Genomic DNA, 26,241 nt, shown 5'->3' with positions numbered 1-26,241 from the left:
CTGGATGGCCAAATGTTTGCTATTCCTGGCTTGGATGACTGATTCTCTCAAGGCACCTGTTTCTTTCCCCTGAGCCCTGTACTTTCTTATGTGGCACTTCCTATTCTGTATTAGGGCTCTGGGTGTCATCTCATCTGATTTCTCCAGTGAACTGTTTCACTTGTGGATCCCAGGCATTAGGGCAAATGGTGCAATGTCCCACCAGCCTCCGTCTGCCTCGCACAACTCCCACCTGCCTACCATCATGCTTACATCCAGCCCAGGGGGTTGATATTGGCTGCCAGCTTCCTCTTCCTGAATGTTGCCATCATAGAACTCAGTAGGATGGAGGATGAGGCAAAACTGCCATTCACTCTGCTTGTCATTGGCTCCGGCTCCCATCTACTGTTGGCCTCACTGTCTTCTGCCCTACTGGTGCCAATGAGCATCAGCACCACCAGTTCTGGATCTCTGCGTGATGGGCCAAGCTCACAACTTCTTGCTTTACAGTCGCTGCTCTCTCCCACCCTCAGCTGTTCTTCCCTCAAACTGTTGTTTGACCACTCAGAAGGAAGGGGTGGAGGTATGGAATCTGCTGAAAGGAGTGTGTGGTAGCCTGATGAATATTCTCAGAAAGTTGATTTGAAGCAAACCAGCATATTGGTTGCCTTGTGGTGAAGCAATAGTTTGTGCACCTAACCACAAGTGCAGGTCATGAGTTGGTACATCTATGCATATTTCCCAAAAGCGTATTGAGTGAGGACATTAGCTAAACAATGGTCAGTATCATTTTCAGCCCATTTTCTGCCATCCCAGAAAGTTGTGAGGATTGGCACTTAATTACTATGCAACAATAGGCAGAAGCCAAATTAGCATTTCTGTCTCTGATGTCTATAGATGCTGCTGTTCCATAGTTTCCTCCCTGGCAAACTTTTGCATCCACAAAGCTTGCAGCAGTGCTGAAATCCCAGAACATATATTTAGCCCTTCTTGACAGGCTCCTAATTACAGAATGATTGATTGAGGCTGAGACTGCACCTGTCTGTGTGAAAATGTCTTCATATTGGTTTCACGACTTAAACTAGGAGAACCACAGAAGAATGATTATGAAATACAAGCGGCAACATTCAGAGATGTACAGAACATTCACTCATTTCGATGTTTGGATCAAATGTTGTATTTTCACAGGAGCAAGGAACGGTATTTCCCCAAGCTCCTTAAATGTGCAAATGCTCTCCTTTTTTCGATGCTGTTTGCTGCAATTGTTTTACAGCAATCCCTACCTCCCCAACTGCCTGAAGCAGATTTGGAAATGCCAGAGAGAGCTCAGAGGAAGGAAGACTTGAGAATGAATTTAACTCTTTTCTAGCTACTGTTTGGATTAGTGATTAGTGGGTGCAGGATACTGACCCCTCTTTCTGAATCTACTTGTGCTTTCCCCATACCTAACCCATTGGCATGGTACACTAACTTCTTCTAATATTTGCAGATAATACCTGATACATACCCTCCAATGCGATGAATGGAAAAACCATCTTCTGGGGCTGCACTTCCATGTGAATCACTTGACCTGTGCGAGATTGTGGCCCTGGAGAAAAATGTTTTTTCCCCCAAGCATGGCAGCCCCAAAATGTGCATTTGGAGGTGGCACACAAGATGATGGCTTCCCAAAAAGCTATTTTTCAGGGCAATATCATGTCTCCAAACTGTGTGGGAGCATGGTGTCCAAAATGGCCATCATGCTCTTGCAGGGAAAAACAGGATGCCCCTTTTCCCCAGGACAGTCAAGGGGTATGCTAATACACATAATCTACAGCACGGATGGGGAACCTGTAGACCTCCAAATATTGTTAGACTCCAGTTCCCGTCAGCTTCAGCCAGCACAGAGCCTTACTAATGTCAGGCAGGTAAGAAGATGTGTCTGTGTGGTGAGGGTGTCGAATCAACATCCTAAATTCAGGTTGGAGAAATGAGGCCCTCCTGGTATTCTTAGACTACAACAATCATCCTTGCTGGTCATGGGCCATTCTCTAGACCAGCTCACAAAATCTGCCACAGGGTCATGGCAAATGTATATGAAATCAATTGCGGCTTCCTCATCTGACTTTGCCTTGCTGCATTTAAGTACATTCCATAATGAAGGAAACAAGCATAACATATGAGAAAGTAATTTGTCGCTGGCGTACCGTTCTTTGCTAGGGAGCTGCCACCTGCTGCCATTAAATAATCTGAGAACAAATCAATTATGTCCACTCAATATATAAACCATAATTTTCCCAAGGCTAATCGCTTGAGCACATCTAAGTGTGTACGCACACAGACACAGCAAAGCAGAGGTATAAGAGAAAAGAAAGAATGGAATTAGTCACCAAAGGCAACCAGTCAGGAAAGCTGGTGGGGCTAAGGAACATGGGGAGCTGCCTTTATATCATTGGTCCATGGAGCTCAGTATTGTTTACACTGATTGGCAGAAGCTCTCTGAGGTCACAGACTGGGGACGCTTCCAGTCTCATGTGGAGGTGTTAGAGATTGAACCTGGCACTTTCTGCATTCAAGGCAGGTGCTCTGACATTGAGCTGCATCCCCTCCCCTAAGAAAATATGTGGTCATCATGAGTAATTTAGGGCACATCTGGATTACCTTTTGTGTCGTGTTTCTAGGCACACGCCTGCAATTTAAAAAGCACCATGTCCTTTCCCCTGTTTGTCTGGGCCTGACGGTTGCCATCAAGGTTGAGATAGTAGTGATCAGCAGTGGGTAGGGCTAGGGTGTGGGCCTCTGGAGATACCTCACAATGCTAACCCCTGATGACCCTGATGGTTACTTCTTGGGGGGGGGGTGGAATGTAGGTGTTGGAAAACAAGTCAGAAGCAAATACATCCCTTGCATTTGAACATTTGGAGAGAACTGTTGCTAATTGTACCCTAGCATTTCTCCCAAGGGTGCCCCCAGAAACAAAGTATTTTGCAGGAGGGAGTCAAAAGCATGTTGATAATTTAGATCTGTGCAAGGAAAGTAGCTTAAAGGGCTTTGCTTGCTGCCCTAGCACAACAAATTCACTTTTAAATAGAAAAGGCTCCTCCAGAGGACCTGTTTATTGAACATTCATCCTAATTTGCTACCACAAAGCTTACATGGGAAGTTAGAATATTTATTTATTTATGCTTGCACTGCCACCCCCCCCCCACCCGTGAATCCCTGGTAAACCAGCCTGTTCTTATTGTTTAGTCATTTAGCCGTGCCCGACTCTTCGTGACCCCATGGACCAGAGCACGCCAGGCACTCCTGTCTTCCACTGCCTTCCGCAGTCTGGTCAAACTCCTGCTGGTAGCTTTGAGAACACTGTCCAGCCATCTCGTCCTCTGTCGTCCCCTTCTCCTTGTGCCCTCAATCTTTCCCAACATCAGGGTCTTTTCCAAGGAGTCTTCTCTTCTCATGAGGTGGCCAAAGTATTGAAGCCTCAGCTTCATGATCTGTCCTTCCAGTGAGCACTCAGGGCTGATTTTCTTAAGAATGGATACGTTTGATCTTCTTGCAGTCCATGGGACTCTCAAGAGTCTCCTCCAGCAACATAATTCAAAAGCATCAATTCAAAAGCATCGGTGATCAGCCTTCTTTATGATCCAGCCTACTCATGCACATAGAATGTTAATTATGCTTGACAAAAGAAGATCAAGACACATACAGTGGTACCTTGGGATACAAACACCTCGGGTTACAGACGCTTCAGGTTACAAAGTCCGCTAACCCGGAAGTAGTACCTTGGGTTATGACCTTTGCCACAAGGTGAGAACGGAAATCATGCGGTGGCAGCTCGGCAGCAGCAGGAGGCCCCATTAGCTAAAGTAGTACCTCAAGTTAAGAAAAGTTTCAGGTTAAGAATGGACCTCTGGAATGAATTAAGTTTGTACCCCGAAGTACCACTGTAGAATGATTCTCATAGAATGTAGAAGAGCTATATGTTGTTGTTTTTTAATCTGTCCATCCAAGGTAGGGATTTGCTTTGGAAAGACAGCAGTTAAAACTGGGCTGAGGAGGAAGGAGACAAATTAATATATGATATCTCTTAGACAGATAGCTCCAGAAGCAGAATTCTTCTGTAATGTTTTGTTTCCTTTTTATAAAAAAAAATCTAATTGATGTTCTGACTGTAGCTATGAACTCCTTTTTTTTGCTGTCACTTTAATAAATGCACACTGGGTTCACCTCCCACGTAAGGCAAGCAAGCCCCATGAGTGTAGATGGGGAGACCTTTAAGAAAAGACCAATATTTGCATATCTATTATAAATGTACTCTTGTGTTATTCTTGTTTCATTAAAAATTTCTATTTGGATAATATGCAAGGTCAATACTGTCAGTGTTGTGGAAAATTCATTTATTTTTAAATTAAAGCTAAATACAGAAAAGCTACTTTCTGAAAGTGGTGTAAATCCAGGAGACCTCCACTGATATGAGTAGTGTTACTCTGGTCTGTGTCAGATCAGAATTTATGCTGGTATATTTATAGATTCTCAGAATATTGCATGAGGGGAAGCTAACATGGCAATTACATCAATTTACTTTCTCCAGGTAAACCTATTATTTAAAATACTTTTCCAAACCAATATTTCTGAACCCTGAAGCTCACGTGTGTATTATTTCTCCATCCTTTACAACGGAAGAGCAGAACTCTCCATTCCATGTTACACTGAGTTTGTTGCTAGTTATGTTTCTTTGAAATGAATGGAGACCCCCACAGGAATTGTTCTTGTGCAGTCACTGAAAACAGAAGTCGGGGTGTGGATAAATATGAAAGGAAATATATAGGTCAAGTGCTCATTTGCTTTCTGATTGGAAATCAGATCCACTTAGGTGCAACCGGATGAACTGGACAGGACAAGACTAAAGTAATTTGGCATAGTGAGAACTCATTAAACATTTTATTCTTTCATATGCCATAGACCAGTGCTTTTTGCACATTTAACTGTGCAGAAGCCACCAATAAAATGCTGTTGTTGCCTTGGAGTTATCAGCTGATTCTCTTACCCCAGTGACCAAACCTTCCTGCCTTCTAATGTTCTTCACCCAAAACTCAATGTTGGCATCTGTGAGCTCACTCATGAATCCAAATATCCATGAATTTGGATATTTGATTTAGCAGTCTGACATAACATGAACAGCCAGTGTGATACTTTTTGGTTGTGTGCTGTTGTATTGCAGAGCTATTAAACGATGTTTAGTATGTTTAGCCTGGAAAAGAGGAGACTGAGAGGAGATATGAAAGCCATTTACAAATACCGCAAGGGCTGGCACATGGCACATGGAGCAAGCTTGTTTTCTCCTGCTCTGCAGGGTAGGATCCAAACCAATGGAATTCAGTTACAAGAAAGGAGAGTCCAACTAAACATCAGGAAGAACTTTCTGACAGTAAGAACTGTTCAACAGTGGAACGGTTCCCCTTGGGAGGCTGTGGACTCTCCTTCCTTGGAGCTTTTAAAGTGGAGGTCAGGTGGTCATCTGCCATGGATGCTTTAGCTAGCCGAGATTCCTGCATTGCAGGCGGTTGTACCAGGATGTTAAAACTGCTGTCAAAGAGAGATCCTTCAAGGAAGAGAAGGCAAGCCTGGATATTCACAAAATAGATTGTTGTGTGCAACATTTTATTGGTAAATGCAAGAGTCCTACTGCTTTCTAATGTCCAAACTCTGGCCAGCTGCTGGCAGAGGGTGACAGAGCAGCTAAGCCACTGCCTGACCAGCAGCTGCATTGCATTCAAGCATAGCAAAATATCAAACACTAAAAACTTCCCAGTACAGGGCTGCCTTCAGATGTCTTCTAAAAGTCAGATAGTTGTTTATTTCCTTGTCATCTGATGGGAGGGCGTTCCATAGGGTGAGTGCAACTCCTGATAAGGCCCCTTGCCTTCTGGCTTACTCCTTCTCCCTTAAGCCCCCAGAATTCCCTGTTTTAGATTCGTCTGTGGGCTACTGTTAGCAGGTATCCTGTCAAGCAGTACTTCTTCTGGACCTCTTGGTGGGTGGAAGGGGAGCTCATCACCAGTGGCAGCCAGTGAAGGGATACATCCACCCAACCCAGCTCCCTCCACCTGCCCAGTCTGGTGCAAAGAGAGTTTGCATTGTAGCCTGAGGATTGTAGCTGATCCAAATTTTTTGGACTTGAATACTGCAAAAACAGTCAGTTAGCATTGATTGCCTGGATAAAGCTGCAAAAGATGTTATTGAACTGTGAAACGATGAAGCACTTAATGAAAACAACAGATCTGAAATGCTGAGATTTGAATATTAGAGGATGCTGTAAATATTTATTTTCTTCTGAAAGATTTTGTGAGCAAAGATGTAGATTTTTACCAGATTGCAATTGCTTGATCATTGATTTCCCTAAATAATAATTAGAAGTAGATGTATGCAATTATCATTCTTATAGTTAAATCTGATAAAAGTTTTTTTTGTTTAAGCCAATACATCTAAAGGTCTGCATTGGGCCCTGACTTATGGAGAAACAATATTGTCTATTTAACACCCGTAAACAGTGGTGGTTAAAATGATTATTTCTTTTCAATATTTCACCTGTGGGTTGAGAAATCCAATCTTGTACTTGGTTGTTATCAACAGGAACACAGAAGAATGAAAAGCTGTTTCTAAAGCCATAAAATCCATCCATTCCAATGACTTGGGAAGGTCAAGCTGTGAGCCTGGTAAGCAAAAGGACGGGAGTTCAAAGGACAGTCTTGAATACTAACGATGTGAATGAATTTAGTTGTAGCTATTAGTTGTTGTGTTGGCCTCCTTTAAAGGTAATGAGGGATTTTAATTCTCCCTGAGCTGAGACGCATCTTTAAATATGTAATTTGAGATCCCTTTTCCTAGCCTAGGAAACGAACACTTTCTCTGATTAGCACAGAAGTGTATGAAGTTGCAGATGAATTCATGAGCAAGCTTTGCTGTAGGCAAGGAATGTATATAACAAACAGGCATCAGAAATGTACAAATGAATGAAATTAGTTATCAGTGTGGACCAGAGTAATGAAAAAAAGATATAGCAGGAGGTGCGTGCATAAAAAGACAGTCCTGTAAATAATCAGTAGGTGACCATGTAAACCTGACATGGTTTGGAGGGAGAAATATACATTTCTAATGGAACAAATTTTCATTTTCCACTTTACAATGGAAAAATATTTTAAGCAAGAGAAATATTTTCCCCCTTTGTATGCTGCAAAGCTCTCAGGGCAGCATTTAGAGAGGTTGCTCTAAATTTATACTCGCAGCAAGCCTATAAATGAGAGAGTGTTACTGAGCCCAGGTCAGCAAGGATTTTAATCCCGATTTACCTGCTCAGAGACTGGCACTGTTAATACTGCATCATTGCTTGCACTACACTCTTTAGAGCTCATAGTACAAGTATTCTCTACTGCCCTGCACAGCTACTCAGAGCATTAAAACATTTGCCCGTGTCTGAGAACAATGAAAACACCTAACACAGTGGTTCCCAATTAGGGGTCCGGGGTCCGCCGGGAGTCCACAGAATGCACCCAGGGGGTCCGTGGCCCCATCCCTTGCCTTCCCCCAACTATTTTTTTGTCATTTTTGCATGGTAAAATCACATATTTTATGGCCTGGTCTTTTAGTATACCTAAAATCATTTGCTTATTCAAAGCCAATTCAAAAAATTGGTTTGCAGAGGTAACTACCATAGAGTTATCAAAATTTTCAAAAGTAGGGGGTCCATGGCTTGGCTTTTGAAAAATAGGGGGTCCTCAGTAATTGGGAACCACTGATCTAACACACTTAAGATCTAAATTGCTAGCCTCCACATTGTTATACTATAAGAATGACTTGTGCCTTTGGTCATTATGGCACAGAGACTCTTGAGAGAGTCCCAGCTCAGCCCCAGACCATGGTCTAAGGGCACACAGCTACTTTGCTAAAACTAAACAGACCTGGGAACTGACTTGATGGAAGCCTACCTTGGAATCCCATGTAGGCCATCTTGAGTTCCAAAGTAGAAGAAAGAAAGGTATAATTATCTAACTAACGATGAGAAGCATTATTTTCTACTTGCCACTGTAAACCAATGATATTCTTCCAGTTAAGGAATGAAAGGCTATGGATAGCTGAACAGTCTTGAGGAAGCCATATAGTGGCAAATATTCACCTTTTTAAAAAAGAAAAATAACCATAAGAAATACTGGAAAGCTGCACAATGATGGTTGTTTTCACAATGGAAAATGGCTTCCAGGTGGGATTGATGACCAAGATGGTTACAATTAGCCTCCTTGGTGTGGAAAAGCCCTCAAAATGAAAGAGACTCTTTTTGGCCCCAGACTTCAGGAACCACCGAGAGTAGTTCTGTTTGCAACTTCTGTAGCAGAGCCACTAGGGGGCAACAAGCTCACATACATGCATAGCCTATATGGCGTAGCTTTCTGTCCTTGGAAGGGTGTGTAAGAGGACCAGTTAATATCCGAGGCACATGGAGGTTATCAGCCTGCTTGAAAAAGGAAGGTACATTCATTCGTATTTATAGGGTCTTCCTACACAGAACATTCAGATTAACTTCAGCCATGCAATTTTGTAAAGCACCTCAGAGCTGTTCTAGGAAGCTTGACAAACCAACAGCATCACAGTTTTTCAACTCAGCCTATCACCCGTAGACGTGGATGCCATTTCCCTCTGATAGTTTACTTTTATTGGAAGAACCTTAGGCAATTAGGAAGAACCTTAGGCAATTAGAACCTTAGGCAATTTAAGGCAGGTTTCCCCAACCTTGTGTCTTCCCAACATTTTGGACTATAACTCCCAAAATTTCTAAGTGCTGGATGTGTTGATTGATAGAAATTGTAGTGAAAACTCATCAGGAGGGCACTGGCGGAAATTGGAAGGCTGTTTTAAGGTGCGGCTGAAAGGGCATCAAGGCACATTTTTCTGGATTTGGAAGCATTTGTTTTCAAGGCTGAGCAGTACCGTTTGTTTTCAGGGCTAAGTTATTCCAGTTTTATCACACTTGAGAATATGTGGTTGGCTTCTCTCATAAACTATGTACACACCATGCATTGAAAGCATGTTTAAAACACATACACCCCACTAGGGGTGGCTAACCGTGTTTGTTTGTTTTTTGCCTGAAAGTTGTAGACACCCTTGGCCAACCAATGCTAGTTCCGTGTGTGGCCACCTGAAACTATTGCACACTCTTACATACCCCCCCCCCCCCCGGCCCAAAAAACAAGCACACAGTCTCATCCTACAGATCAGAATGATCAGATGAGGAAGGGGATTATCACTCCCCCTTAAGCAAATGATCAACCCATCTGTATCATGGGGCAGGGGTGAGTGGAGAGGTATGCATGCCTGTTATACTATATTTTTAGTTTTGCTGATGCTGCTAGCAAAACTGGTAGGTTATGGAAACCAGAAATGTGTGTGTGTGTGTGTGTGTGTGTGTGTGTGTGTGTAGAATCAGGTCCACATCCTGGGGGTAAGCCATTCCTGTCTCTTAAGGAATGTGCCACAAGACCTTGATGATCTGGTTGCCTTTTTCTGTCTTTTCCGCCTCTTAAGATGCCCTTTTATAGATGGGGTGACCAGAACTGTACATAGCATTCCAAATATAACTGCACCATAGATTTATAGAAAGGCATTTTACCCTTCAGGCTACTTTTATTTTTAGCCTTCTACTTTATAATCCCTAACATAGACTTACTGCTGGCTGCACACCACACTGATGTTTTCATTGAGCTATCCAACATATAATGAAACAAAAAATGTAGTACAATGTGGTACCCAGAGTACAGCCTGCTGTCAGTCATCACTGTGCTTAGAATTTCATATAGTACATTTGTCTTTCGTCTTTCCTTTTTCTGATTACCTGTTTACACACTTTTCTGTTTATGAAAACTTAATACTAGGTGTCTTGGTACATTTCTGGTATTCCTTTGGAAAAACAGCGGCGAGATCAGAAATAGTGTATAGATTTTTAAGCGTATGTTTGGAACTAGGGATGTACGAAGGCATCGTGCGGCACTGTTTACCTTCTGCTGCAGTTTGTCTTCCACCAAAACCTACATTATTTGTCTCACTGTCTGCTGTGGTAAAATTATGAAACTTGTGTCATTTATGTAACTAATTATGCAAATCACATAGTCATGCTATTCCACCCCAGTCATTTCAAGGCAAATTGGGAGTGGGGCTGTAATCAGTTGTATAAACTACTACAACTTGTGTTCCCTGCTGGTAGACAATTACCGTAACACATGGTATTCATCCCTGTCCCTGATATTTTGCTGTTTCAGTTGCAGTGATTTCAAATATCACTTCTCTGTATTCTGAATGGGTGCAGTTCACATGCCACTACTTCTTTTCATACCAATCTGTTCAGTTTTAACTGCCTTTCAGGACAATTCTTGCTTACAAAGGATGTTTGAAGTGTACACTAAAGCTGTAAAGTACAGACGCCACAAAGGCACATTTGCAAAGTAAACACTTTTTGTGATTATAACTGGCTAAAGCTCCATGTTGAGTGTACACTTGGTAACAAATTCAGGTCTGCCACTAGCCCAAACCATGCATTTGTGCTCCTATGCTCATCAGCATGGGAGTGCGGATGTGCAGGCAGTGCCACCTTTTTGTCTTCATGTGAACAGCATGACTGTCGCTATAGAGACTTCATGCGTACAGTTGTGTGCTTGAAGGCTCCACCATAACAAATGGTAATGCTCCATGTGAAGACTAGAGGCCAGGGCAACTAGATGACTTCCTGTTCCTGTCCGGATGAACACAGGAGCAATAATGCCTGTACAGGGCTTCTGTGTCTTGCACAAAGCACCTTCCTGAGCTCCTCGGTGCAATGCCAGGATTCAGAGGGAAGAAATCAACTCCTCCAACTGACTGAGAAGAGGGTTGTCTCTCTCAGTTGCCTCAATATCAGAAACTTATGGGAACAGCTGAAGGTCACGTGACCAAACTGGCTTTGCTGATATTTCTGAGTTTAATTAATAAGACCACAGCAGTATGTTTTTGCTTGCTCTTCAAACAGAAAAAAATCCTGCATCTGTCTCGGCACAAGGGCTCCAACCTAAAGGATCACAGGCTAAATTGTTATTTCCTTTGGCATTTTGCTCTCTGCAGCTGCTCCACCAGCGGAGTCTGCTGCCATTGTTGCAAAACAAACACATTGATACTCACAATTAAAACCAGTTTCAAAATGGACCTTAACTCCATCTCAGAGTTTGTGTACAGGGAAGCACTGCATCTGATGTATGCAACCACTCTGCAGGGAGCCTTTGTCACAGGTATTTGTTTTCGATGTGCTTGCCCAGCGTGATGCTCAATTTGAATTCTTCCCCTTAACACACAGCAATGGACAATCCCTCTCATTTCACTTCAGGCTCTTTTGCAAAGGCTGGATGGCACTGCTGGAAGCTAATCAGCATGATTTTTTTTACACTTCTCAGGGACCTCTTGGCAATCATTGTCATAATCATCCTTTCTAAAGGGGCCCCAATGTACTCCTAAACTCTGCAATGGATTATACTCGGTGAGTCATGGGGGGGGAGGGAAATAACTGTCTCTGGCAATACGTGTTCTGTTGTTTTCCCCCTGAATTCCACAGCTACCTGGGAGACACAGAAATAATCTGGCATTATGATTTTTTAACCCGCTTTAAAAAGTGCCCTTCTTTTTACTCTTAGGACAGATTTCGTATATGCAAGCGTCAGATAGCTTAAGCAATAAGAGCAATTCACATGACGCCTCGAATCCGCTGACAGATCAGTTCAGATCTAATCCACATTTAATTTCACAGTTGAATAAAAGAATTTTATTCTTTCTCTTTCGCCCTAAAGACTATGTTGCATATAATAAATCCCATCTGGAATGAGGTGGTTAGAATCTCTGGCAAGGAATATCTTCATGTAGCAGCTGCAGCTGAAACCTATGCATTGCCACCATAAGTTGGCATAGCTATACTTGCTGAATGCATATTTTGATGTGAATAAGGGTGTGCACCCCTTTTTGGGTCTTCTAGTTGTTATGTACAAGCAGAGCTTTGGTCAGGGCCCATTTCTAGGGGTAGCCAATATGCCATCCAGATGTTATCAGCTACAACTCCCATAATCTCAGACCATTAGCTATCCTTTCTGGGGCTGATGGAAGCTGGCACCCTACAACATCTGAAGAACACCACCTTAGCCACCTCTGCTGTAGACATAACTGAGTGTGTGTGCTTAGTCACCCAGCATTTTCTAACTTCTGGAACCAGCAAAACTTAAAGTTCTAGTATTCTCAGAAGGTGGCAGCCTCAGTCAAGACAATCTCTTTCTTGTTCGTCGTCCCATAATTGAACCCCTCATCGGACTTGAGTATGGTCTCTTCCATGGGAATTGAAAGCTCCTTCCTTGTTCAGTGTTGCTTCTCTTAAGCAGAGTGCACTAACACAGATTGCCACCCACCCATAATTCAAATAAAATTGCTTAATGTATTCCACTTACCCCGGGCTCACAAGCTAAATCCAAATCAGGGGTCTTTCTCTGGAGGATAAACGGCTTTCCTTCCACTTTTCTCTCTCCTTCTTCCCTACAAGGGTCTGAAGGGCAAACCCATTAAGATGTCAGATCTTCTTCTCCTCACTTGCCTGCCTATGATAACTGGCACCTCATGGCATATGTCTGAGGAAGAGTGATTTCTTCCGAGCATTTACTGAGAAGAGAAGCAGTGATTTATTCTTATTAGTTGGGAGGCATCTATAATTCTGTACAGCACACAATCACATCCAACCTATGGAAAATTGTAGGTCGCAACAATACATCCCTGTTTGTGATAATGGGTCATCTATGCTTCTTACCTGTGCAGGTTGGGTGTCAGATGTGTGCCAGGTGCTGTGCAGGACCCCAAAGCGCTACAGTCTCAGAAGAGACTTGAAATTCATATTACACAGACAGGATAAAGGCAAAGGGAAACAACAGGGTTTGCCATGAAGGAACAAAGAGATGACACATGTACAAGATCATTGGATACAGATTAGTTATTATTTAGCTATCCTATCATGGTAGAACCATGGTTTAAGTTTTGTGAACCATCCTGACACCTCCGGGTATAGGGCAGTATATAAATTCAATAAACAAATTAAAAATAAATAAATAAATAAATAAATAAATAAAGCAAGCCATGGTGGTTACAGAGTAGAACCAAGGTGATAATCTAAGCAGGTGTGGAGAACCTTTGGCCAGTGGTTGTTGAATGACAAGTCCCATCAGACCCAGCAAGCACGGTCAGTGACCAGGGATGATGGGAGCTGTAGTTCAGCAACATCTGGAGGACCAAAAGTTCTAATCAATTGTTTGATGTGAATAGGACCACAGGAGGCTGCCTTATCAGACTGGCTGCCTCAGGGGTAGTCAATCTAGCATACTTCAGATGTTATTGGACTCCAAATTCTCATCACCCCCAGACAACTTGAGCAGTGGTCAAAGATTATGAAGGTTACAGTCCATTGATATCTGGAGGGCTTCATGTTGTCTTTTCTTGTCTCTTCTAACAGCTTTCCAGTGTCTCAGGTAGAGGACTTTCATCTCAGGTGCTACCTGAGACCCTGCTTTTTTAGATGCCAGGGATCAAATCAAAGGCAGCAAAGATCATGTGACACAAAGAACCAATAAGATCTTAAAGCTGCCAACCGTGGCCAAGTCTAACTTGTTGTTTGGGTGCCAGCCAATATTTCTAAATGAGATAGCTTGTCTAATCCTGCTGGCGGAAGAATCTGCTTGCCATCTGGCCCAACCCTGACAACGTAGCCCTCACCTGTTGATCCAGTACAGCTGGCCTTAAAGAGACAGAAATGATATATACTATATCCTACAGATATCTTGTTGCAGTAAAAGCCTGTCCCAAAGACAGGCATAGGCCTGAGGAGATCAGGTGTCTAAGAAAATTAAGTAAACTCTTATTGTGTTAGATGTAATTCAGGTGCTTCAGGTGCTACCCACATACGCAGTGAATGTAGGAAACTTGCTTGCCATTTGTCTGTCCCATTTATCCATAACAGAAATAGAGGAGATGACTGCAATTAGGTCTTGTGTTCCAATACGTTGCCTCTCTCGCTGGGGTTGAGGGTACAAGAAGATGTTACCCATTCACACACCTCCTGTTTTTCTAGAGATGTTAAGAGGGGTGTTGTTAAGTGGACATGTTCCAACTGTTTCCGAACTTTTTTCTTCTGCCGGGTTACAAATACTCCTGCACTTGATGACCTGAATTGGCTGCTGGCTGCTCCCAAAAGTGTCACCTGAAGTTTCCCCAGTGATAATTTTCTGCTCTGTGTCTCATTCCCCCTAGTATCCTCCTGTACGTTAATTCATAAAGTTAAACAATTACCTCATGCGTAATATGCTATAATTGAACTGAATGGTTCACCGAGCCAAGCAAATGCAGATGAGGTTGGACCAAGTGCATCTGAACTATACAATAAAATAAGTGTAGCACAGTCCAAGTGCTCTTGGAATGCTGAAGCTGCAGGAAATGGAGTGGTGTGAGCTTGCCAGACACAGGCTGCTTCTTGTCATATATATATATATATATATATATATATATATATATATATATCACCTTCTCCACACTCACTGAACCAGAAAACTGCGGGAATGTTTAATCTCAACGATGACTAGTGGAAATGGCAGACCGGTTTTGCATTTCGTTTTTCACCTCAGCAAATATCAATTTATCATTAAATTCTGTTGTCATAATTTCAACATTTGCTGCATTGAGCCAAATATAGGTTTATTTCTGTGCACATTAATAAATGTCAAATTAACATAAATAGAGGGGAAAAGACATATTTTTTGTAGCTAGTTTTTTTAAAAATAAATACATTGCCATTAAAACACCAACCATTATATCTTGACATGGTGTTTTTGTTTTTATACCAATGTCTGGAAATATTATTTACAATATTTCAGTTTTTGAATTTCTGCAGCTGTGACATTAATCCAATGTTCAAGATGACATTTTTAACAAGGGACTGGTTAGCTGTCTGAATGTACTTACCTAAGGTTGCAATCATATACTGTACTCGCTTGATTGGGAGGAAGCCCCATTGAACTCAATGCGACTTACTTTTGAGTAGGTATGTATAGGATTGCGCTGTTAGAAACTGCAGAAAGAATAGAGTTCTGTCCTACAGAAGAGTTAAAAACAAGTGCAACACATTTTTAGTATTCTGTTTAAAAGCAAAAAAAAAAAAAAAAAGGTTATTGGATTTGTTTAACTGGAATACCTGGCTGGGATTTCCAGGAATTGTTCATTAGGCCATATTCATGACTATGAACAGATTATATTTTGTGTATAAGACCACACATGGGAGATACTCATATAGTTCTACTGCCTATATCCCAGAATGACACAGAGAAAAAATGTTTCTCCGACTCTGTAGCTTATATAGGGCTGAATATGGTTTTTCAAATCAGTATATCTTTCCCCCTAGTATAGTTGACTTCCCCAAAGCCCATCTTCTCCACCAGGTAAGACAAGGGATGTACAGTTCAGTCAATGCCCGGTCCATGTCAATTCTGCATCTGTTCATTAATAAGTCCTATCATCTTGTTGCTGCATTACAGAAATCTGCACAGAAATTGCATATCATATAAAAAACTTATACATATTTATAAATGCATTTCCCCCCTAATATATGCATTTTATATATTTTGGCACTTTTTTGATCTGAGAACTGTGTTGCAAAATTCAAGGAAGTGCAAAATCCAAATGATAATTGCATTCTGATACATGTATTAATCCAGGAGATGTGAATTGGTTTGATTCACTTAACATTTTTTCCCTGCATCCCTACGGGGAGACTGCCATGTTTCTAGCTGAGGTTTCAGACGAACAGGAAATGAGTAATTTCCTGAAGGCTAACAGGAAATTCTATATGCCTATCGCCACCTAAGTGCTTATGTATATATTCGTGTCTATGAACTGTTAGCATCAGAAATGTATAAATTGAAATGAATTGTTATTTTTAGAATCAGAAGCTGATTCATTGAAACTTCTATTCTGGAACCAACGTTTTATTCTTTAGTGGAATCACATTGCATATTAAAATGTGTGTGTGTGTGTGTGTGTGTGTGTGTGTGTTTATATGTATATGTGTAAATATATAAACACACACATGCACTTAAGTAGGACTGAACCAGTGTTCCAGTTGGGGCTGTGTATCTGCTGGGCCCACTATGGCTAAAGCTTGGAAATGTGCTCTTCATAGTGCCACATCTGCAAACTGGCAGCTTCTCTGCCTTGAATTAATAACCAGACTTACCTCATTGTTTATTCCCTCTGCCACTTTGCATAACGCCAGTATGGCCTATATTTCCTAAGGGTGACTGGGGCGTTGCAACGTTTCCCAGCCATACTTCTAAAGGGGCACTGGGTATGTGTTGCTGGATGATTTAGCCATTGAGTTTGGGTGCTCAGTCAAACAGAGCATGTTCTGTTACTTTTTTAAAATAGATGGAAGTTCTGTGCATCCAGAACAAGACATGCTGAGTTATTTAAAACGCCAGCATGTGACCATTTTGAGCTAAATTAACGCTGCAAACCTTTATTCAACATTAAATCAAATCACTGTTAATTTTGGAACTAATTAGCATTTCAGGCTGTTTTCATCTCTGCAGTGTGATGATTTTGTATATAATGCTACGTGATTGTGCAGAAGTACATAATTATCAAGCGGAATATATTGTCTCCTGCTGACATCTCACAAAAGGAGATTCTTCTAGTGCAGGATGTTTGCAGCATCTCAATTCCTTTTTCATTTCAATTTTTTTTAAAAAAGAAAGCAAGGGTATAAGTCGAATGGGTGAGTGAGCTGCTGGATTTACTGGTCCTAGTTCGGCTTCAATTAAATACTTAACACAAAGGTTTCATTTGATGCTGGTCACATAAACTGAGGTGAGGAAGATGCTGTTAGAGAAATTGTAATTGTAAGGATTCTGCTCTTTAAATTCTAAGGAGCCTGCACTGGACAAAATCTGATAGACTTGCATAAAGCTTTGGGGTTGTGTACAGTTTTGGTCTCCCCCCCCCCCCGTCCCTTCCAGGTAATTAATATTGAGCAAAATACCTATGTAGTCATGCGTGGTTGAATGATGCCTTTAAAACATGAGTGATAGTCTGCCCTGGGGCTTGTTTTGTGTTCTATGCAGAAATGCCATTTCAGGGTTCATTAAGGGAAAGAAAGGAGATTTTTGGTATGGCAAAGTCAGGATATTAAAAAGCCACCCTTGGATATACTCCAGTGGTATCAGCTTCGTTGAACACAATGGGACTTACTCCTGATGAGTCACAAGCTGTAAAAAGAAAAGAGTTGCATATTGTTGGATCATTTGTATGTATGTGTTTAGATATCTCACAATAACAAGACCTATAGATGCCCCGGGAACATAACTGAACATAGTCTGAAACTATGGGAGCAAGCCCCATTGAGCACTTTGGGGCTTGTCTCTGAGTAGTACTGAACTGCCCTGATTTCCAGAGAGGTTTCCATGTTAGTGTATTGCAAGAAAAACAAGCCAAAAGCTTATGCCATGAGAAATGTTTTAGTTTCTAAGATGCCACAAGACTCTCTCTTGTTTTAATTTTGGTGTTCATCAAAACAAACATCCTGGCCTACCTTTCACCCTGGCATTTGTCCAGCTGTTTCTCCTGGACCATCACAACATTTGTTACCCTAAAATCTCAGGGCCAAGAAAATCTTCTGTAAATACGATGCAGGAAGAACGATTGTAGGAGTTGGTGAAACAATGAGAGACAAATAGAAAACTTAATATGGTACCTATTGATCAAGTACATATATACCTTTTGGATCAAGTGTCTGTTTGATACTGTGGGTTAAGGACTTGACTAGATTTGTTGTTGTTGTTGTTTAGTCGTTTAGTCATATCCGACTCTTCGTGACCCCATGGACCAGAACACGCCAGGCACTCCTGTCTTCCACTGCCTCCCACAGTTTGGTCAAACTCATGCTGGTAGCTTGGAGAACACTATCCAACCATCTCATCCTCTGTCGTCCCCTTCTCCTTGTGCCCTCCATCTTTCCCAACATCAGGTTCTTTTCCAGGGAGTCTTCTCTTCTCATGAGGTAGCCCAAGTATTGGAGCCCCAGCTTCAGGATCTGTCCTTCCAGTGAGCACTCAGGGCTGATTTTCTTAAGAATGGATAGGTCTGATCTTCTTGCAGTCCATGGGACCCTCAAGAGTCTCCTGCAGTACCATAATTCATTGACTAGATTACTGAAGTCTTAACATTGTATTTTTCTATGCTCTTGCACTGAATGACTGACTTCAGCCTAGCTGTGTGAACAACTTTTATTACATTAGTCCTTAGACCATAGCAGTGTCTAGCCGTGGATGGATATTTAAAGCCATCTTGGCAAAGGGTAGATGGCTGGATACTACTAACATAGAATTACATAAACTTCATACGGTGTGTGGGATGTATGTGTAAATGTGATAACTAGAAACCCTGGAAAACTGACTTTCCTGTGCTTTTTCCCATCCCCAGAGCCCCCACTTGATTTTCTCCACAGTGGCACTTCTTTCTATGCAAACTTTGTGAAACATTATCTCCATTAATTCAATCAGCTGAAAGCAGAAGTGTAGCGAAAATCTAATTCAGCTCAAGTCTTGCTAATTATACCCTTTGCTATTTTTGCACACCAGCCACATTCCAGTCTTGTCCGTGTTTGTATGCCGAAGACACTTCCAATGTCTGTCCTAACAAATGCACCTCCGGGAGTTATAATTTTTGATGCCTGGTGCAGACAAAATGGCTCTGGATCTAGAGAAGATAGCATTTCTTTCTTGTGTTTCCTGTGCTCTGTTAAGGATTGTGTTAGGGAAAGGGAAAGATCAGGGTGATGTTGCCAAAAGAGAGTAAAATGGAGAGCACAGATTTGCATCCCATCTGCTTGTGTTGATTTATAAGTATAGATGTAAATGTAGAAAAGATTGCCTTAACTTAAATGGAAAGACAATACATCTTAACAGGTGACCTCCTGTGTATGCTTGATTGCCAGGTGCTAACTGTTGACTGGCAACTTCAAGGCCCCTCCCCTCCCTTCTTGTGTTTCTTTGAACCAGACTTGGACCAAAGAGACCTTCCAGTAGAGGACTTTTTCATGTGCAGTAGGACACATGGCCATCCTAGGAGAGAATGTAATATATGGAATCAAGGCAGGACTATGTGCCAAGTGGATGGAGGAGAGAATGTGACCATGAAGGTTACGTATTGATTCCCAAGCCCCTCACTCTGTTGTGAAAGTTTATCCTTCTACCAACCTATTCCATGCTGAGTAGGGGGAAAGGTAATGAGTGAGAAGTTTAGGGCCCAGGCATGCAATGAGAAGGAACTGACCCTAGAGTTCTCAGGTAGCAACCTCTTGGCCTCTAAGCTCATTTGAATGAGGAAAATAAGGAAGTTAGATAATGGAATGTTTTTCTGTTCTGGGCAGCCTTCTACCTGAAGAGGAGGGGCTTTAAAAGTGTGCATCTGGCTGGCTGACATGATCTGCACTTTCAGTGGATCTCAGATATCTTTGAGAATGCAGGACTTTGAAGGCACTGACTGGGTCTACTGGCAGCCCCCACATCCAGTCCCTTCTCAGACAAGGAGGCTGCCTAGAGCTGGACAGCTTCTGCCTATGGAGGGAGACCTTTGCAGTTATGGGCCGAGTTACCTGACAGCCATGACAGTGACTTATGGATGCAACACATTTCCAGAATGTTCTTGTTAGGAACAAGTCTGATTTAAACTCCCCAGGAATCTCACTTGAGGACAGGGCTTGGGAACCTGAAAAAAAGCCCTAGCACACCTGAAGAACTCATCAAGCATGCTGACTTACCCAGTCACCCAGCAGAAGCTCATATATTGTACCATAAATATAGGCATGTCAATTTCACCTCTGGCCCCAGGAGCTAAGACAAAGCTGGATCTGGTGGGAGATACAGAATGAGTGGTGGAGTGCTTATTTGACTGTAAGGAGGCTCCAGGATCATAACTATACTCAGAAGTATAGGCTTTGTCAGGATGTAAAGGTGGCACTAAGTGTATCTGGTAGCTTACCTTATGAACAGGAAATTGAGGATCTGTCTGTAGTTGCCTAAAATAGGAAAAGGTGGAGCTGGGTGTACTTGCCTGAAAACCGCTAGAACAATAGCTCTCAATATGTTTCTCTTGGGTAGACCTATGGGGTTTGTCTTTAGTACCAGGTGTCCCTTGATTATAGCTCATTTATCTCTGACGTTGCCTTCACCACTGTGATGCAGTCACCACTACATCACTGTTTTGATCTCAGCATGTACAGTTCCTGATAGAAGGAACTGAGCCTGGAAAGCTCTGCGGAATTTCTCCACTATGTCAATAATGATTGCTGGATCAGCCTGTAGTACAAAATAAGGGTAAGCTCAACACTGCCTGCTCTTTCCCCCTCTTCATCTACCATCTTGGATCTGAGGACGGTGCAGCTGATGTTGTATAAGCCTGTCCTGCTTCCTCTTTCTCCTCCTGCAGATGTGCCAATTACTGTACCCTCTCATTATGATATCAATGTCTTTTTCTGGTGTCGGTGAGGTTGGCAGGCCATGGGCACCTGAGATATACTCTAAGTAGTGACAGCAGCAGCAGCTGCATCTACAAAGGAACACCTCTGCACTTGCTAGCTGGTGCAACATGTGGAGTTGGGTGTGGCATGCTAAGCTTTTCCACAAGGGCAGGAAGGAGAAACTGCCTGAGCACCACTGACTGACACATGCCATTTATCTGTTCTCAGAAATAAGACCATGATATGTGCAAGTAATGAGGATCAATATATGACATCCTTTTACGAGCACCAAAATATGGATAGGTTAATGCAGGGCAGGTAGTATAGCAACACCAATTTTCGATGCAGATGGGCAGGGTGCTATACCATCTTGCTGTACAAGTATGTCTGAGAAAAGGTTGAGGACAACAGAGCTGATGTATACACCATACATTTTAAGCACATTATTTTCCTCCAAAGCATCCTGAGAACTGTAGTTTGGTAAGGATGCTGGGAATTGTAGCTTTGTAAACAACAGTTCTCAGGATTATTTGAGGGAAAACAATGTGCTTTCGGTGTGCATTGGAAGTGTGGTGTATATGCAGCCTAAGTGAACATGAAGTTGTGTCCTAGTTGCGTTAGTGTGAATACAGCCATACGTCATCGCTGTCTTATAAAGCAACTGAAGAATTTCTTTCACTGCCATGTGTGAAATAATTACCTTTCATTATCATTAAATAGCAAGGAGTCTCCCAATTCAAAACTACTCACAGTAAAACCAGCTCCCTTGGAACCTTCTTTTCTTATGCTAGAGATACAGACATTACCGTAGCATTTAACAGACAATGCATTTTACGGGGAGAAATTAGAAAGGGCAATAAGAAATCAAGAAAGCATCGAATTTCTTTCTTCCTTGCATAATCAAAATCCTGTCTCAGGAATCCCTTAGTCTGCTTAACTCTATTGCACTTGAGGAACATTCCAATCTTATTCCGTTACAAATGCTGCTTGGTTGTAAATGGGTGTTTTAATTTGTGGGATGAGAACCCCAGCCAGCAGAGCACGTTAACGTATAACAGCTCTCCAGCAACAAAACCAAGCAATTACCTTGAACACTAAAGAATACATTTGTGAATTTCTCCAAGGGCTTGTTCATATTAGACGTTGTCACCACCTGAGAAGGGAAAGTGATGAGGCAAACTCCCTTCCCCTACGTCCTCCTCCTTCCTCTGGCTAGTGATTCAGGGTGGGGTGGGATATGCTTTTGGAGGAGAAAAACACCACCTGAAGGTAAGAGCTAAATTGGGACTTCATTCAGTACATGGAAAAGAGCAAGTGCTTTTTCAAAGCATTTGAATTCACTCCTATTTAGTTATTTTACAAATTGAGGCATAAGATCAGATGACCTTGAAATGAAATAGCTCAAAAACTTATGGGCAAGAGAGAAGGGGGAGATTATGTGCACAGTTCATCACAAATCACCTGGTTTCTTGATATAATGTGTTTGTGGAGGTACATGGACAGATGGTGTTCTCGCTGGATGAAGGACATAGCCAAGCACTCCACTTTCTCTCTCGGGCTGCATTTGACTGTGCATGTAAAGGTAAAGGTAAAGGTACCCCTGCCCGTACGGGCCAGTCTTGCCAGACTCTGGGGTTGTGCGCCCATCTCACTCAAGAGGCCAGGGGCCAGCGCTGTCCGAAGACACTTCCGGGTCACGTGGCCAGCGTGACATCGCTGCTCTGTCGAGTCAGAGCTGCACACGGAAACGCCGTTTACCTTCCCGCTAGAAAGCGGTCCCTATTTATCTACTTGCACCCGAGGGTGCTTTCGAACTGCTAGGTTGGCAGGCGCTGGGACCGAGCAGCGGGAGCACACCCCGCCGCGGGGATTCGAACTGCCGACCTTTTGATCGGCAAGCCCTAGGCGCTGAGGCTTTAACCCACAGCGCCACCCGTGTCCCCGCGACTGTGCATGTAGTGAATAGCTAATCTATGAGCACAATTCAGAGCCCTCTAGCCTATGCACCTCAGGTATGGAACTCATATGCTCAGTGCATATTTACCTTGAGAGCCAAAGTGATGCAGTTGTGAGTGTGTGTCATGTGTGTGTTTTAAACCCTTCTTTTTGCCTATACAGTGGATGCACGGGTTGCGAATGCGATCCGTGTGGGATGCACGTTCGCAACCCGCAGTGTCCGCAACCCACAGCGGCGCATCTGTGCACGCGCAGGTTGTGATTCGGTGCTTCTGCACATGCACAAAGCACAATTTAGTGCTTCCGCTCCTTCCTCCTGGGCCGTGTTCAGAAAGTGGTGGTGGGGGATGAGTGTTCAGACCCCTGGGCTCTCACTTGTGGAGTGCCTCAGGGTTCTGTCCTCTCCCCCATGCTTTTCAACATCTACATGCAGCCACTGGGAGAGATCATCAGGAGGTTTGGGCTGGGTGTTCATCAGTATGCAGATGATACCCAGCTCTACCTCTCTTTTAAATCAGAACCAGTGAGGGCAGTGAAGGTCCTGTGTGAGTGTCTGGAGGCGGTTGGAGGATGGATGGTGGCTAACAGATTGAGGTTGAATCCTGACAAGACAGAAGTACTGTTTCTGGGGGACAGGAGGCGGGCAGGTGTGGAGGATTCCCTGGTCCTGAATGGGGTAACTGTGCCCCTGAAGGACCAGGTGCACAGCCTGGGAGTCATTTTGGACTCACAGCTGTCCATGGAGGCACAGGTCAAATCTGTGTCCAGGGCAGCTGTTTACCAGCTCCATCTGGTACGTAGGCTGAGACCCTATCTGCCTGCGGACTGTCTCGCCAGAGTGCTGCATGCTCTGGTTATCTCCCGCTTGGACTACTGCAATGCACTCTACGTGGGGCTACCTTTGAAGGTGACTCGGAAACTACAACTAATTCCAGAATGCGGCAGCTAGACTGGTGACTGGGAGCGGCCGCCGAGACCATATAACACCGGTCTTGAAAGACCTACATTGGCTCCCAGTATGTTTCCGAGCACAATTCAAAGTGTTGGTGCTGACCTTTAAAGCCCTAAACGGCCTCGGTCCAGTATACCTGAAGGAGCGTCTCCACCCCCATCATTCTGCCTGGACGCTGAGGTCCAGCGCCGAGGGCCTTTTGGCGGTTCCCTCATTGCGAGAAGCAAAGCTACAGGGAACCAGGCAGAAGGCCTTCTCGGTAGTAGCGCCCACCCTGTGGAACGCCTTTCCAGCAGATGTCAAAGCAATAAAAAACTACCTGACATTCAGAAGACATCTTAAGGCAGCCCTGTTCAGGGAAGTTTTTAACGTGTGATTTTACTGTATTTTTGGTTTCTATGGAAGCCGCCCAGAGTGGCTGGGGAGGCCCAGCCAGATGGGCGGGGTATAAATAATAAATTATTATTATTATTATTATTATTATGCACGACTGCCGAAACCCGGAAGTAACCCATCCAGGTACTCCCAGGTTTCTGTGGTCCATAACCTGAAAAAACGCAACCTGAAGTCTCTGTAACCTGAGGTATGACACTCTTTCTCTCTCTCTCTCTCTCTCTCTCTCTCTCTCTCTCTCTCTCTCTCTCTCTCTGTGTGTGTGTATATATATATATATATGCTTTCGTAGATTTTCACGGGTACAGGAATGCAGGTTTTGGTGTCCTCGGGTGTCTTCCCGTGTAAAAGTTGGGGTGTCTAGGCGACGTTTCGACGAGGTCTCACTCGTCATCTTCAGGCTGGTGCTTTCGGCTTCTTGTTACTGGAACAGAGCAGGATCTCAGTGTTTGAGTTCCTATAAATACTGTTGAGGGGGTGTGGTGTATAGCCTCCAATGTTCTGGGCAGACTAGCCTGGGAACTTCCTCTCTGCCCAGAACATTGGAGGCTATACACCACACCCCCTCAACAGTATTTATAGGAACTCAAACACTGAGATCCTGCTCTGTTCCAGTAACAAGAAGCCGAAAGCACCAGCCTGAAGATGACGAGTGAGACCTCGTCGAAACGTCGCCTAGACACCCCAACTTTTACACGGGAAGACACCCGAGGACACCAAAACCTGCATATATATATATATATATATATATATATATATATATATATATATGCTTCACTTGCCTCTCAACTGGAATGCCAATAATACATTTTAATATAGTGCTGCCACACTGGTTGAGGCTTGACAAAGTTTCCACTGAGAATTCATTTCTATAATTGAGTCAATGAATAAGAACAAAAACTCCTCTTTCTTATGAAATATTTCTACTAAACCTTTCAGTCTTTTCCCCATCTTGCCCTCATAAATCTCTGTCTCTGACAATCTGCACTGAAACTAACCTTTTTTAGTGACTAGATCTTTTGTTCTTGCAAATCCCATATAATAATAGGCAACACACATTGCTCAGATTTGGGTTTATCAGAAACATCTTGGGAAAACACTACTCCATTTCAATAAATTCATTCTGATTTCTACCCAAACAACTTCTTACTATGGTATTGGAATTTTTTGTTTTTCTATTAGTTCCCAGGCTACTATATTGTTTCTGTGCATTTTTATTTTGTACAATATATAAAAATGTGTTTGCTTGCTTACAATTCCCTCTGGTGTGGAACACATTTAGCTGCATTTTTAAGGTCCAACCATTTTAAAAATCCATGAGAAACTGGGGGAACACCTGCATTGCTGCTTGTCTACAAAATACAACACTGAGGTTTTAGTGTACAATCCTCTGGCCACTGTCTGGCAGGGCCGAATGGAATATGCATGTAGAAAAGGGCAACCTGGAGCTGGTGCAGTAACTGGGCCTGGATCAAGCCCAGTGCTGTCACCTGGCCAGTTCAGCCTCTTCTGAACTGGAACACAACATGTTTGGGGATTTGCATTTTTGCCCACCCACAAATTTAGTGGCTGCAAGGGGGAAATTGGCACCAACAGAGTGATGCACTAATCCAGTGTCAACCAAAGGTGAGCTAGGTGGAGTTTTTCTACCTCTCAGAATACAAGAGGTCTCTAAACCACCCATCATTTAATCCACCTCTATCATGTTTCCCATCTCTTGCCTTTTTGAAAAACCAAGCCCCCATACTGAAACATTGTAACTTTCCCTCATAAAGACGCTTCTTCCACCCATTGATAATTTTGATTGCCCCTTTCTCAGGTAGGAGAACAAGGAATACCCTCTTCCTGGGATTTAGGAAACACCCCCTGCCCCCAAGAGCAAACACTACTGGGCAAAATTGTCTGAGTTAGTTTAAGGCAGCTCTCTGTCTTCCCTACTGTGATATAAACTTAAGTCATTTGCACCTTATTTCTAGAGACTAAATCCTGGAAAGATATTTTGCATGCAGTATTTTACAACACCTTTACAATGTTCATGCTACGTCCAGCAGTATCACATAATCTCCACCCACCCAATGTGAAATCTGTGTAGTAGCTGTAACATTTCCCCGAGCACATTGCAGGTGTGCAGACTTGAAATCTAGGTCACTACATGATCTATGTCATAAATGATTCTTTAATCTGAGCACTGTGTGAGCCTTGATAAGATTTGCTGCCTGGAATGCAAGTTTAAGGAAACAAAGGACAAAAGAAAAATCAGAATCAGGCAAACCTTTTTATTTTAAAAAATGCTGTTAATTGAGGATATGTTCTCTCTTTTTAAGGGAACTCAATAAAATAGAATACTGAAACAATGTAACATGTCTGCATGAATGAATTA

General features: G+C 42.8%; 1 protein-coding gene across 1 annotated transcript in view; it reads left to right on the top strand.

Moving 5' to 3' along the window:
• Positions 1 to 26,241, top strand: part of DAB1 (DAB adaptor protein 1) — a 642,426-nt gene that overhangs the window by 12,260 nt on the left and 603,925 nt on the right. Inside the window, exons 5-6 of the mRNA XM_081915801.1 lie at positions 6,592 to 6,674; positions 8,066 to 8,215. The gene's annotated coding sequence lies outside the window, so the exon portion shown is untranslated. The remainder of the gene's footprint in view (positions 1 to 6,591; positions 6,675 to 8,065; positions 8,216 to 26,241) is intronic.

The sequence above is a fragment of the Podarcis melisellensis genome, assembly GCF_964234715.1.
Source record: "Podarcis melisellensis genome assembly, chromosome: 6".
Lineage (NCBI taxonomy): Eukaryota > Metazoa > Chordata > Lepidosauria > Squamata > Lacertidae > Podarcis > Podarcis melisellensis.
This window is presented reverse-complemented; position numbering and strand designations above follow the sequence as displayed.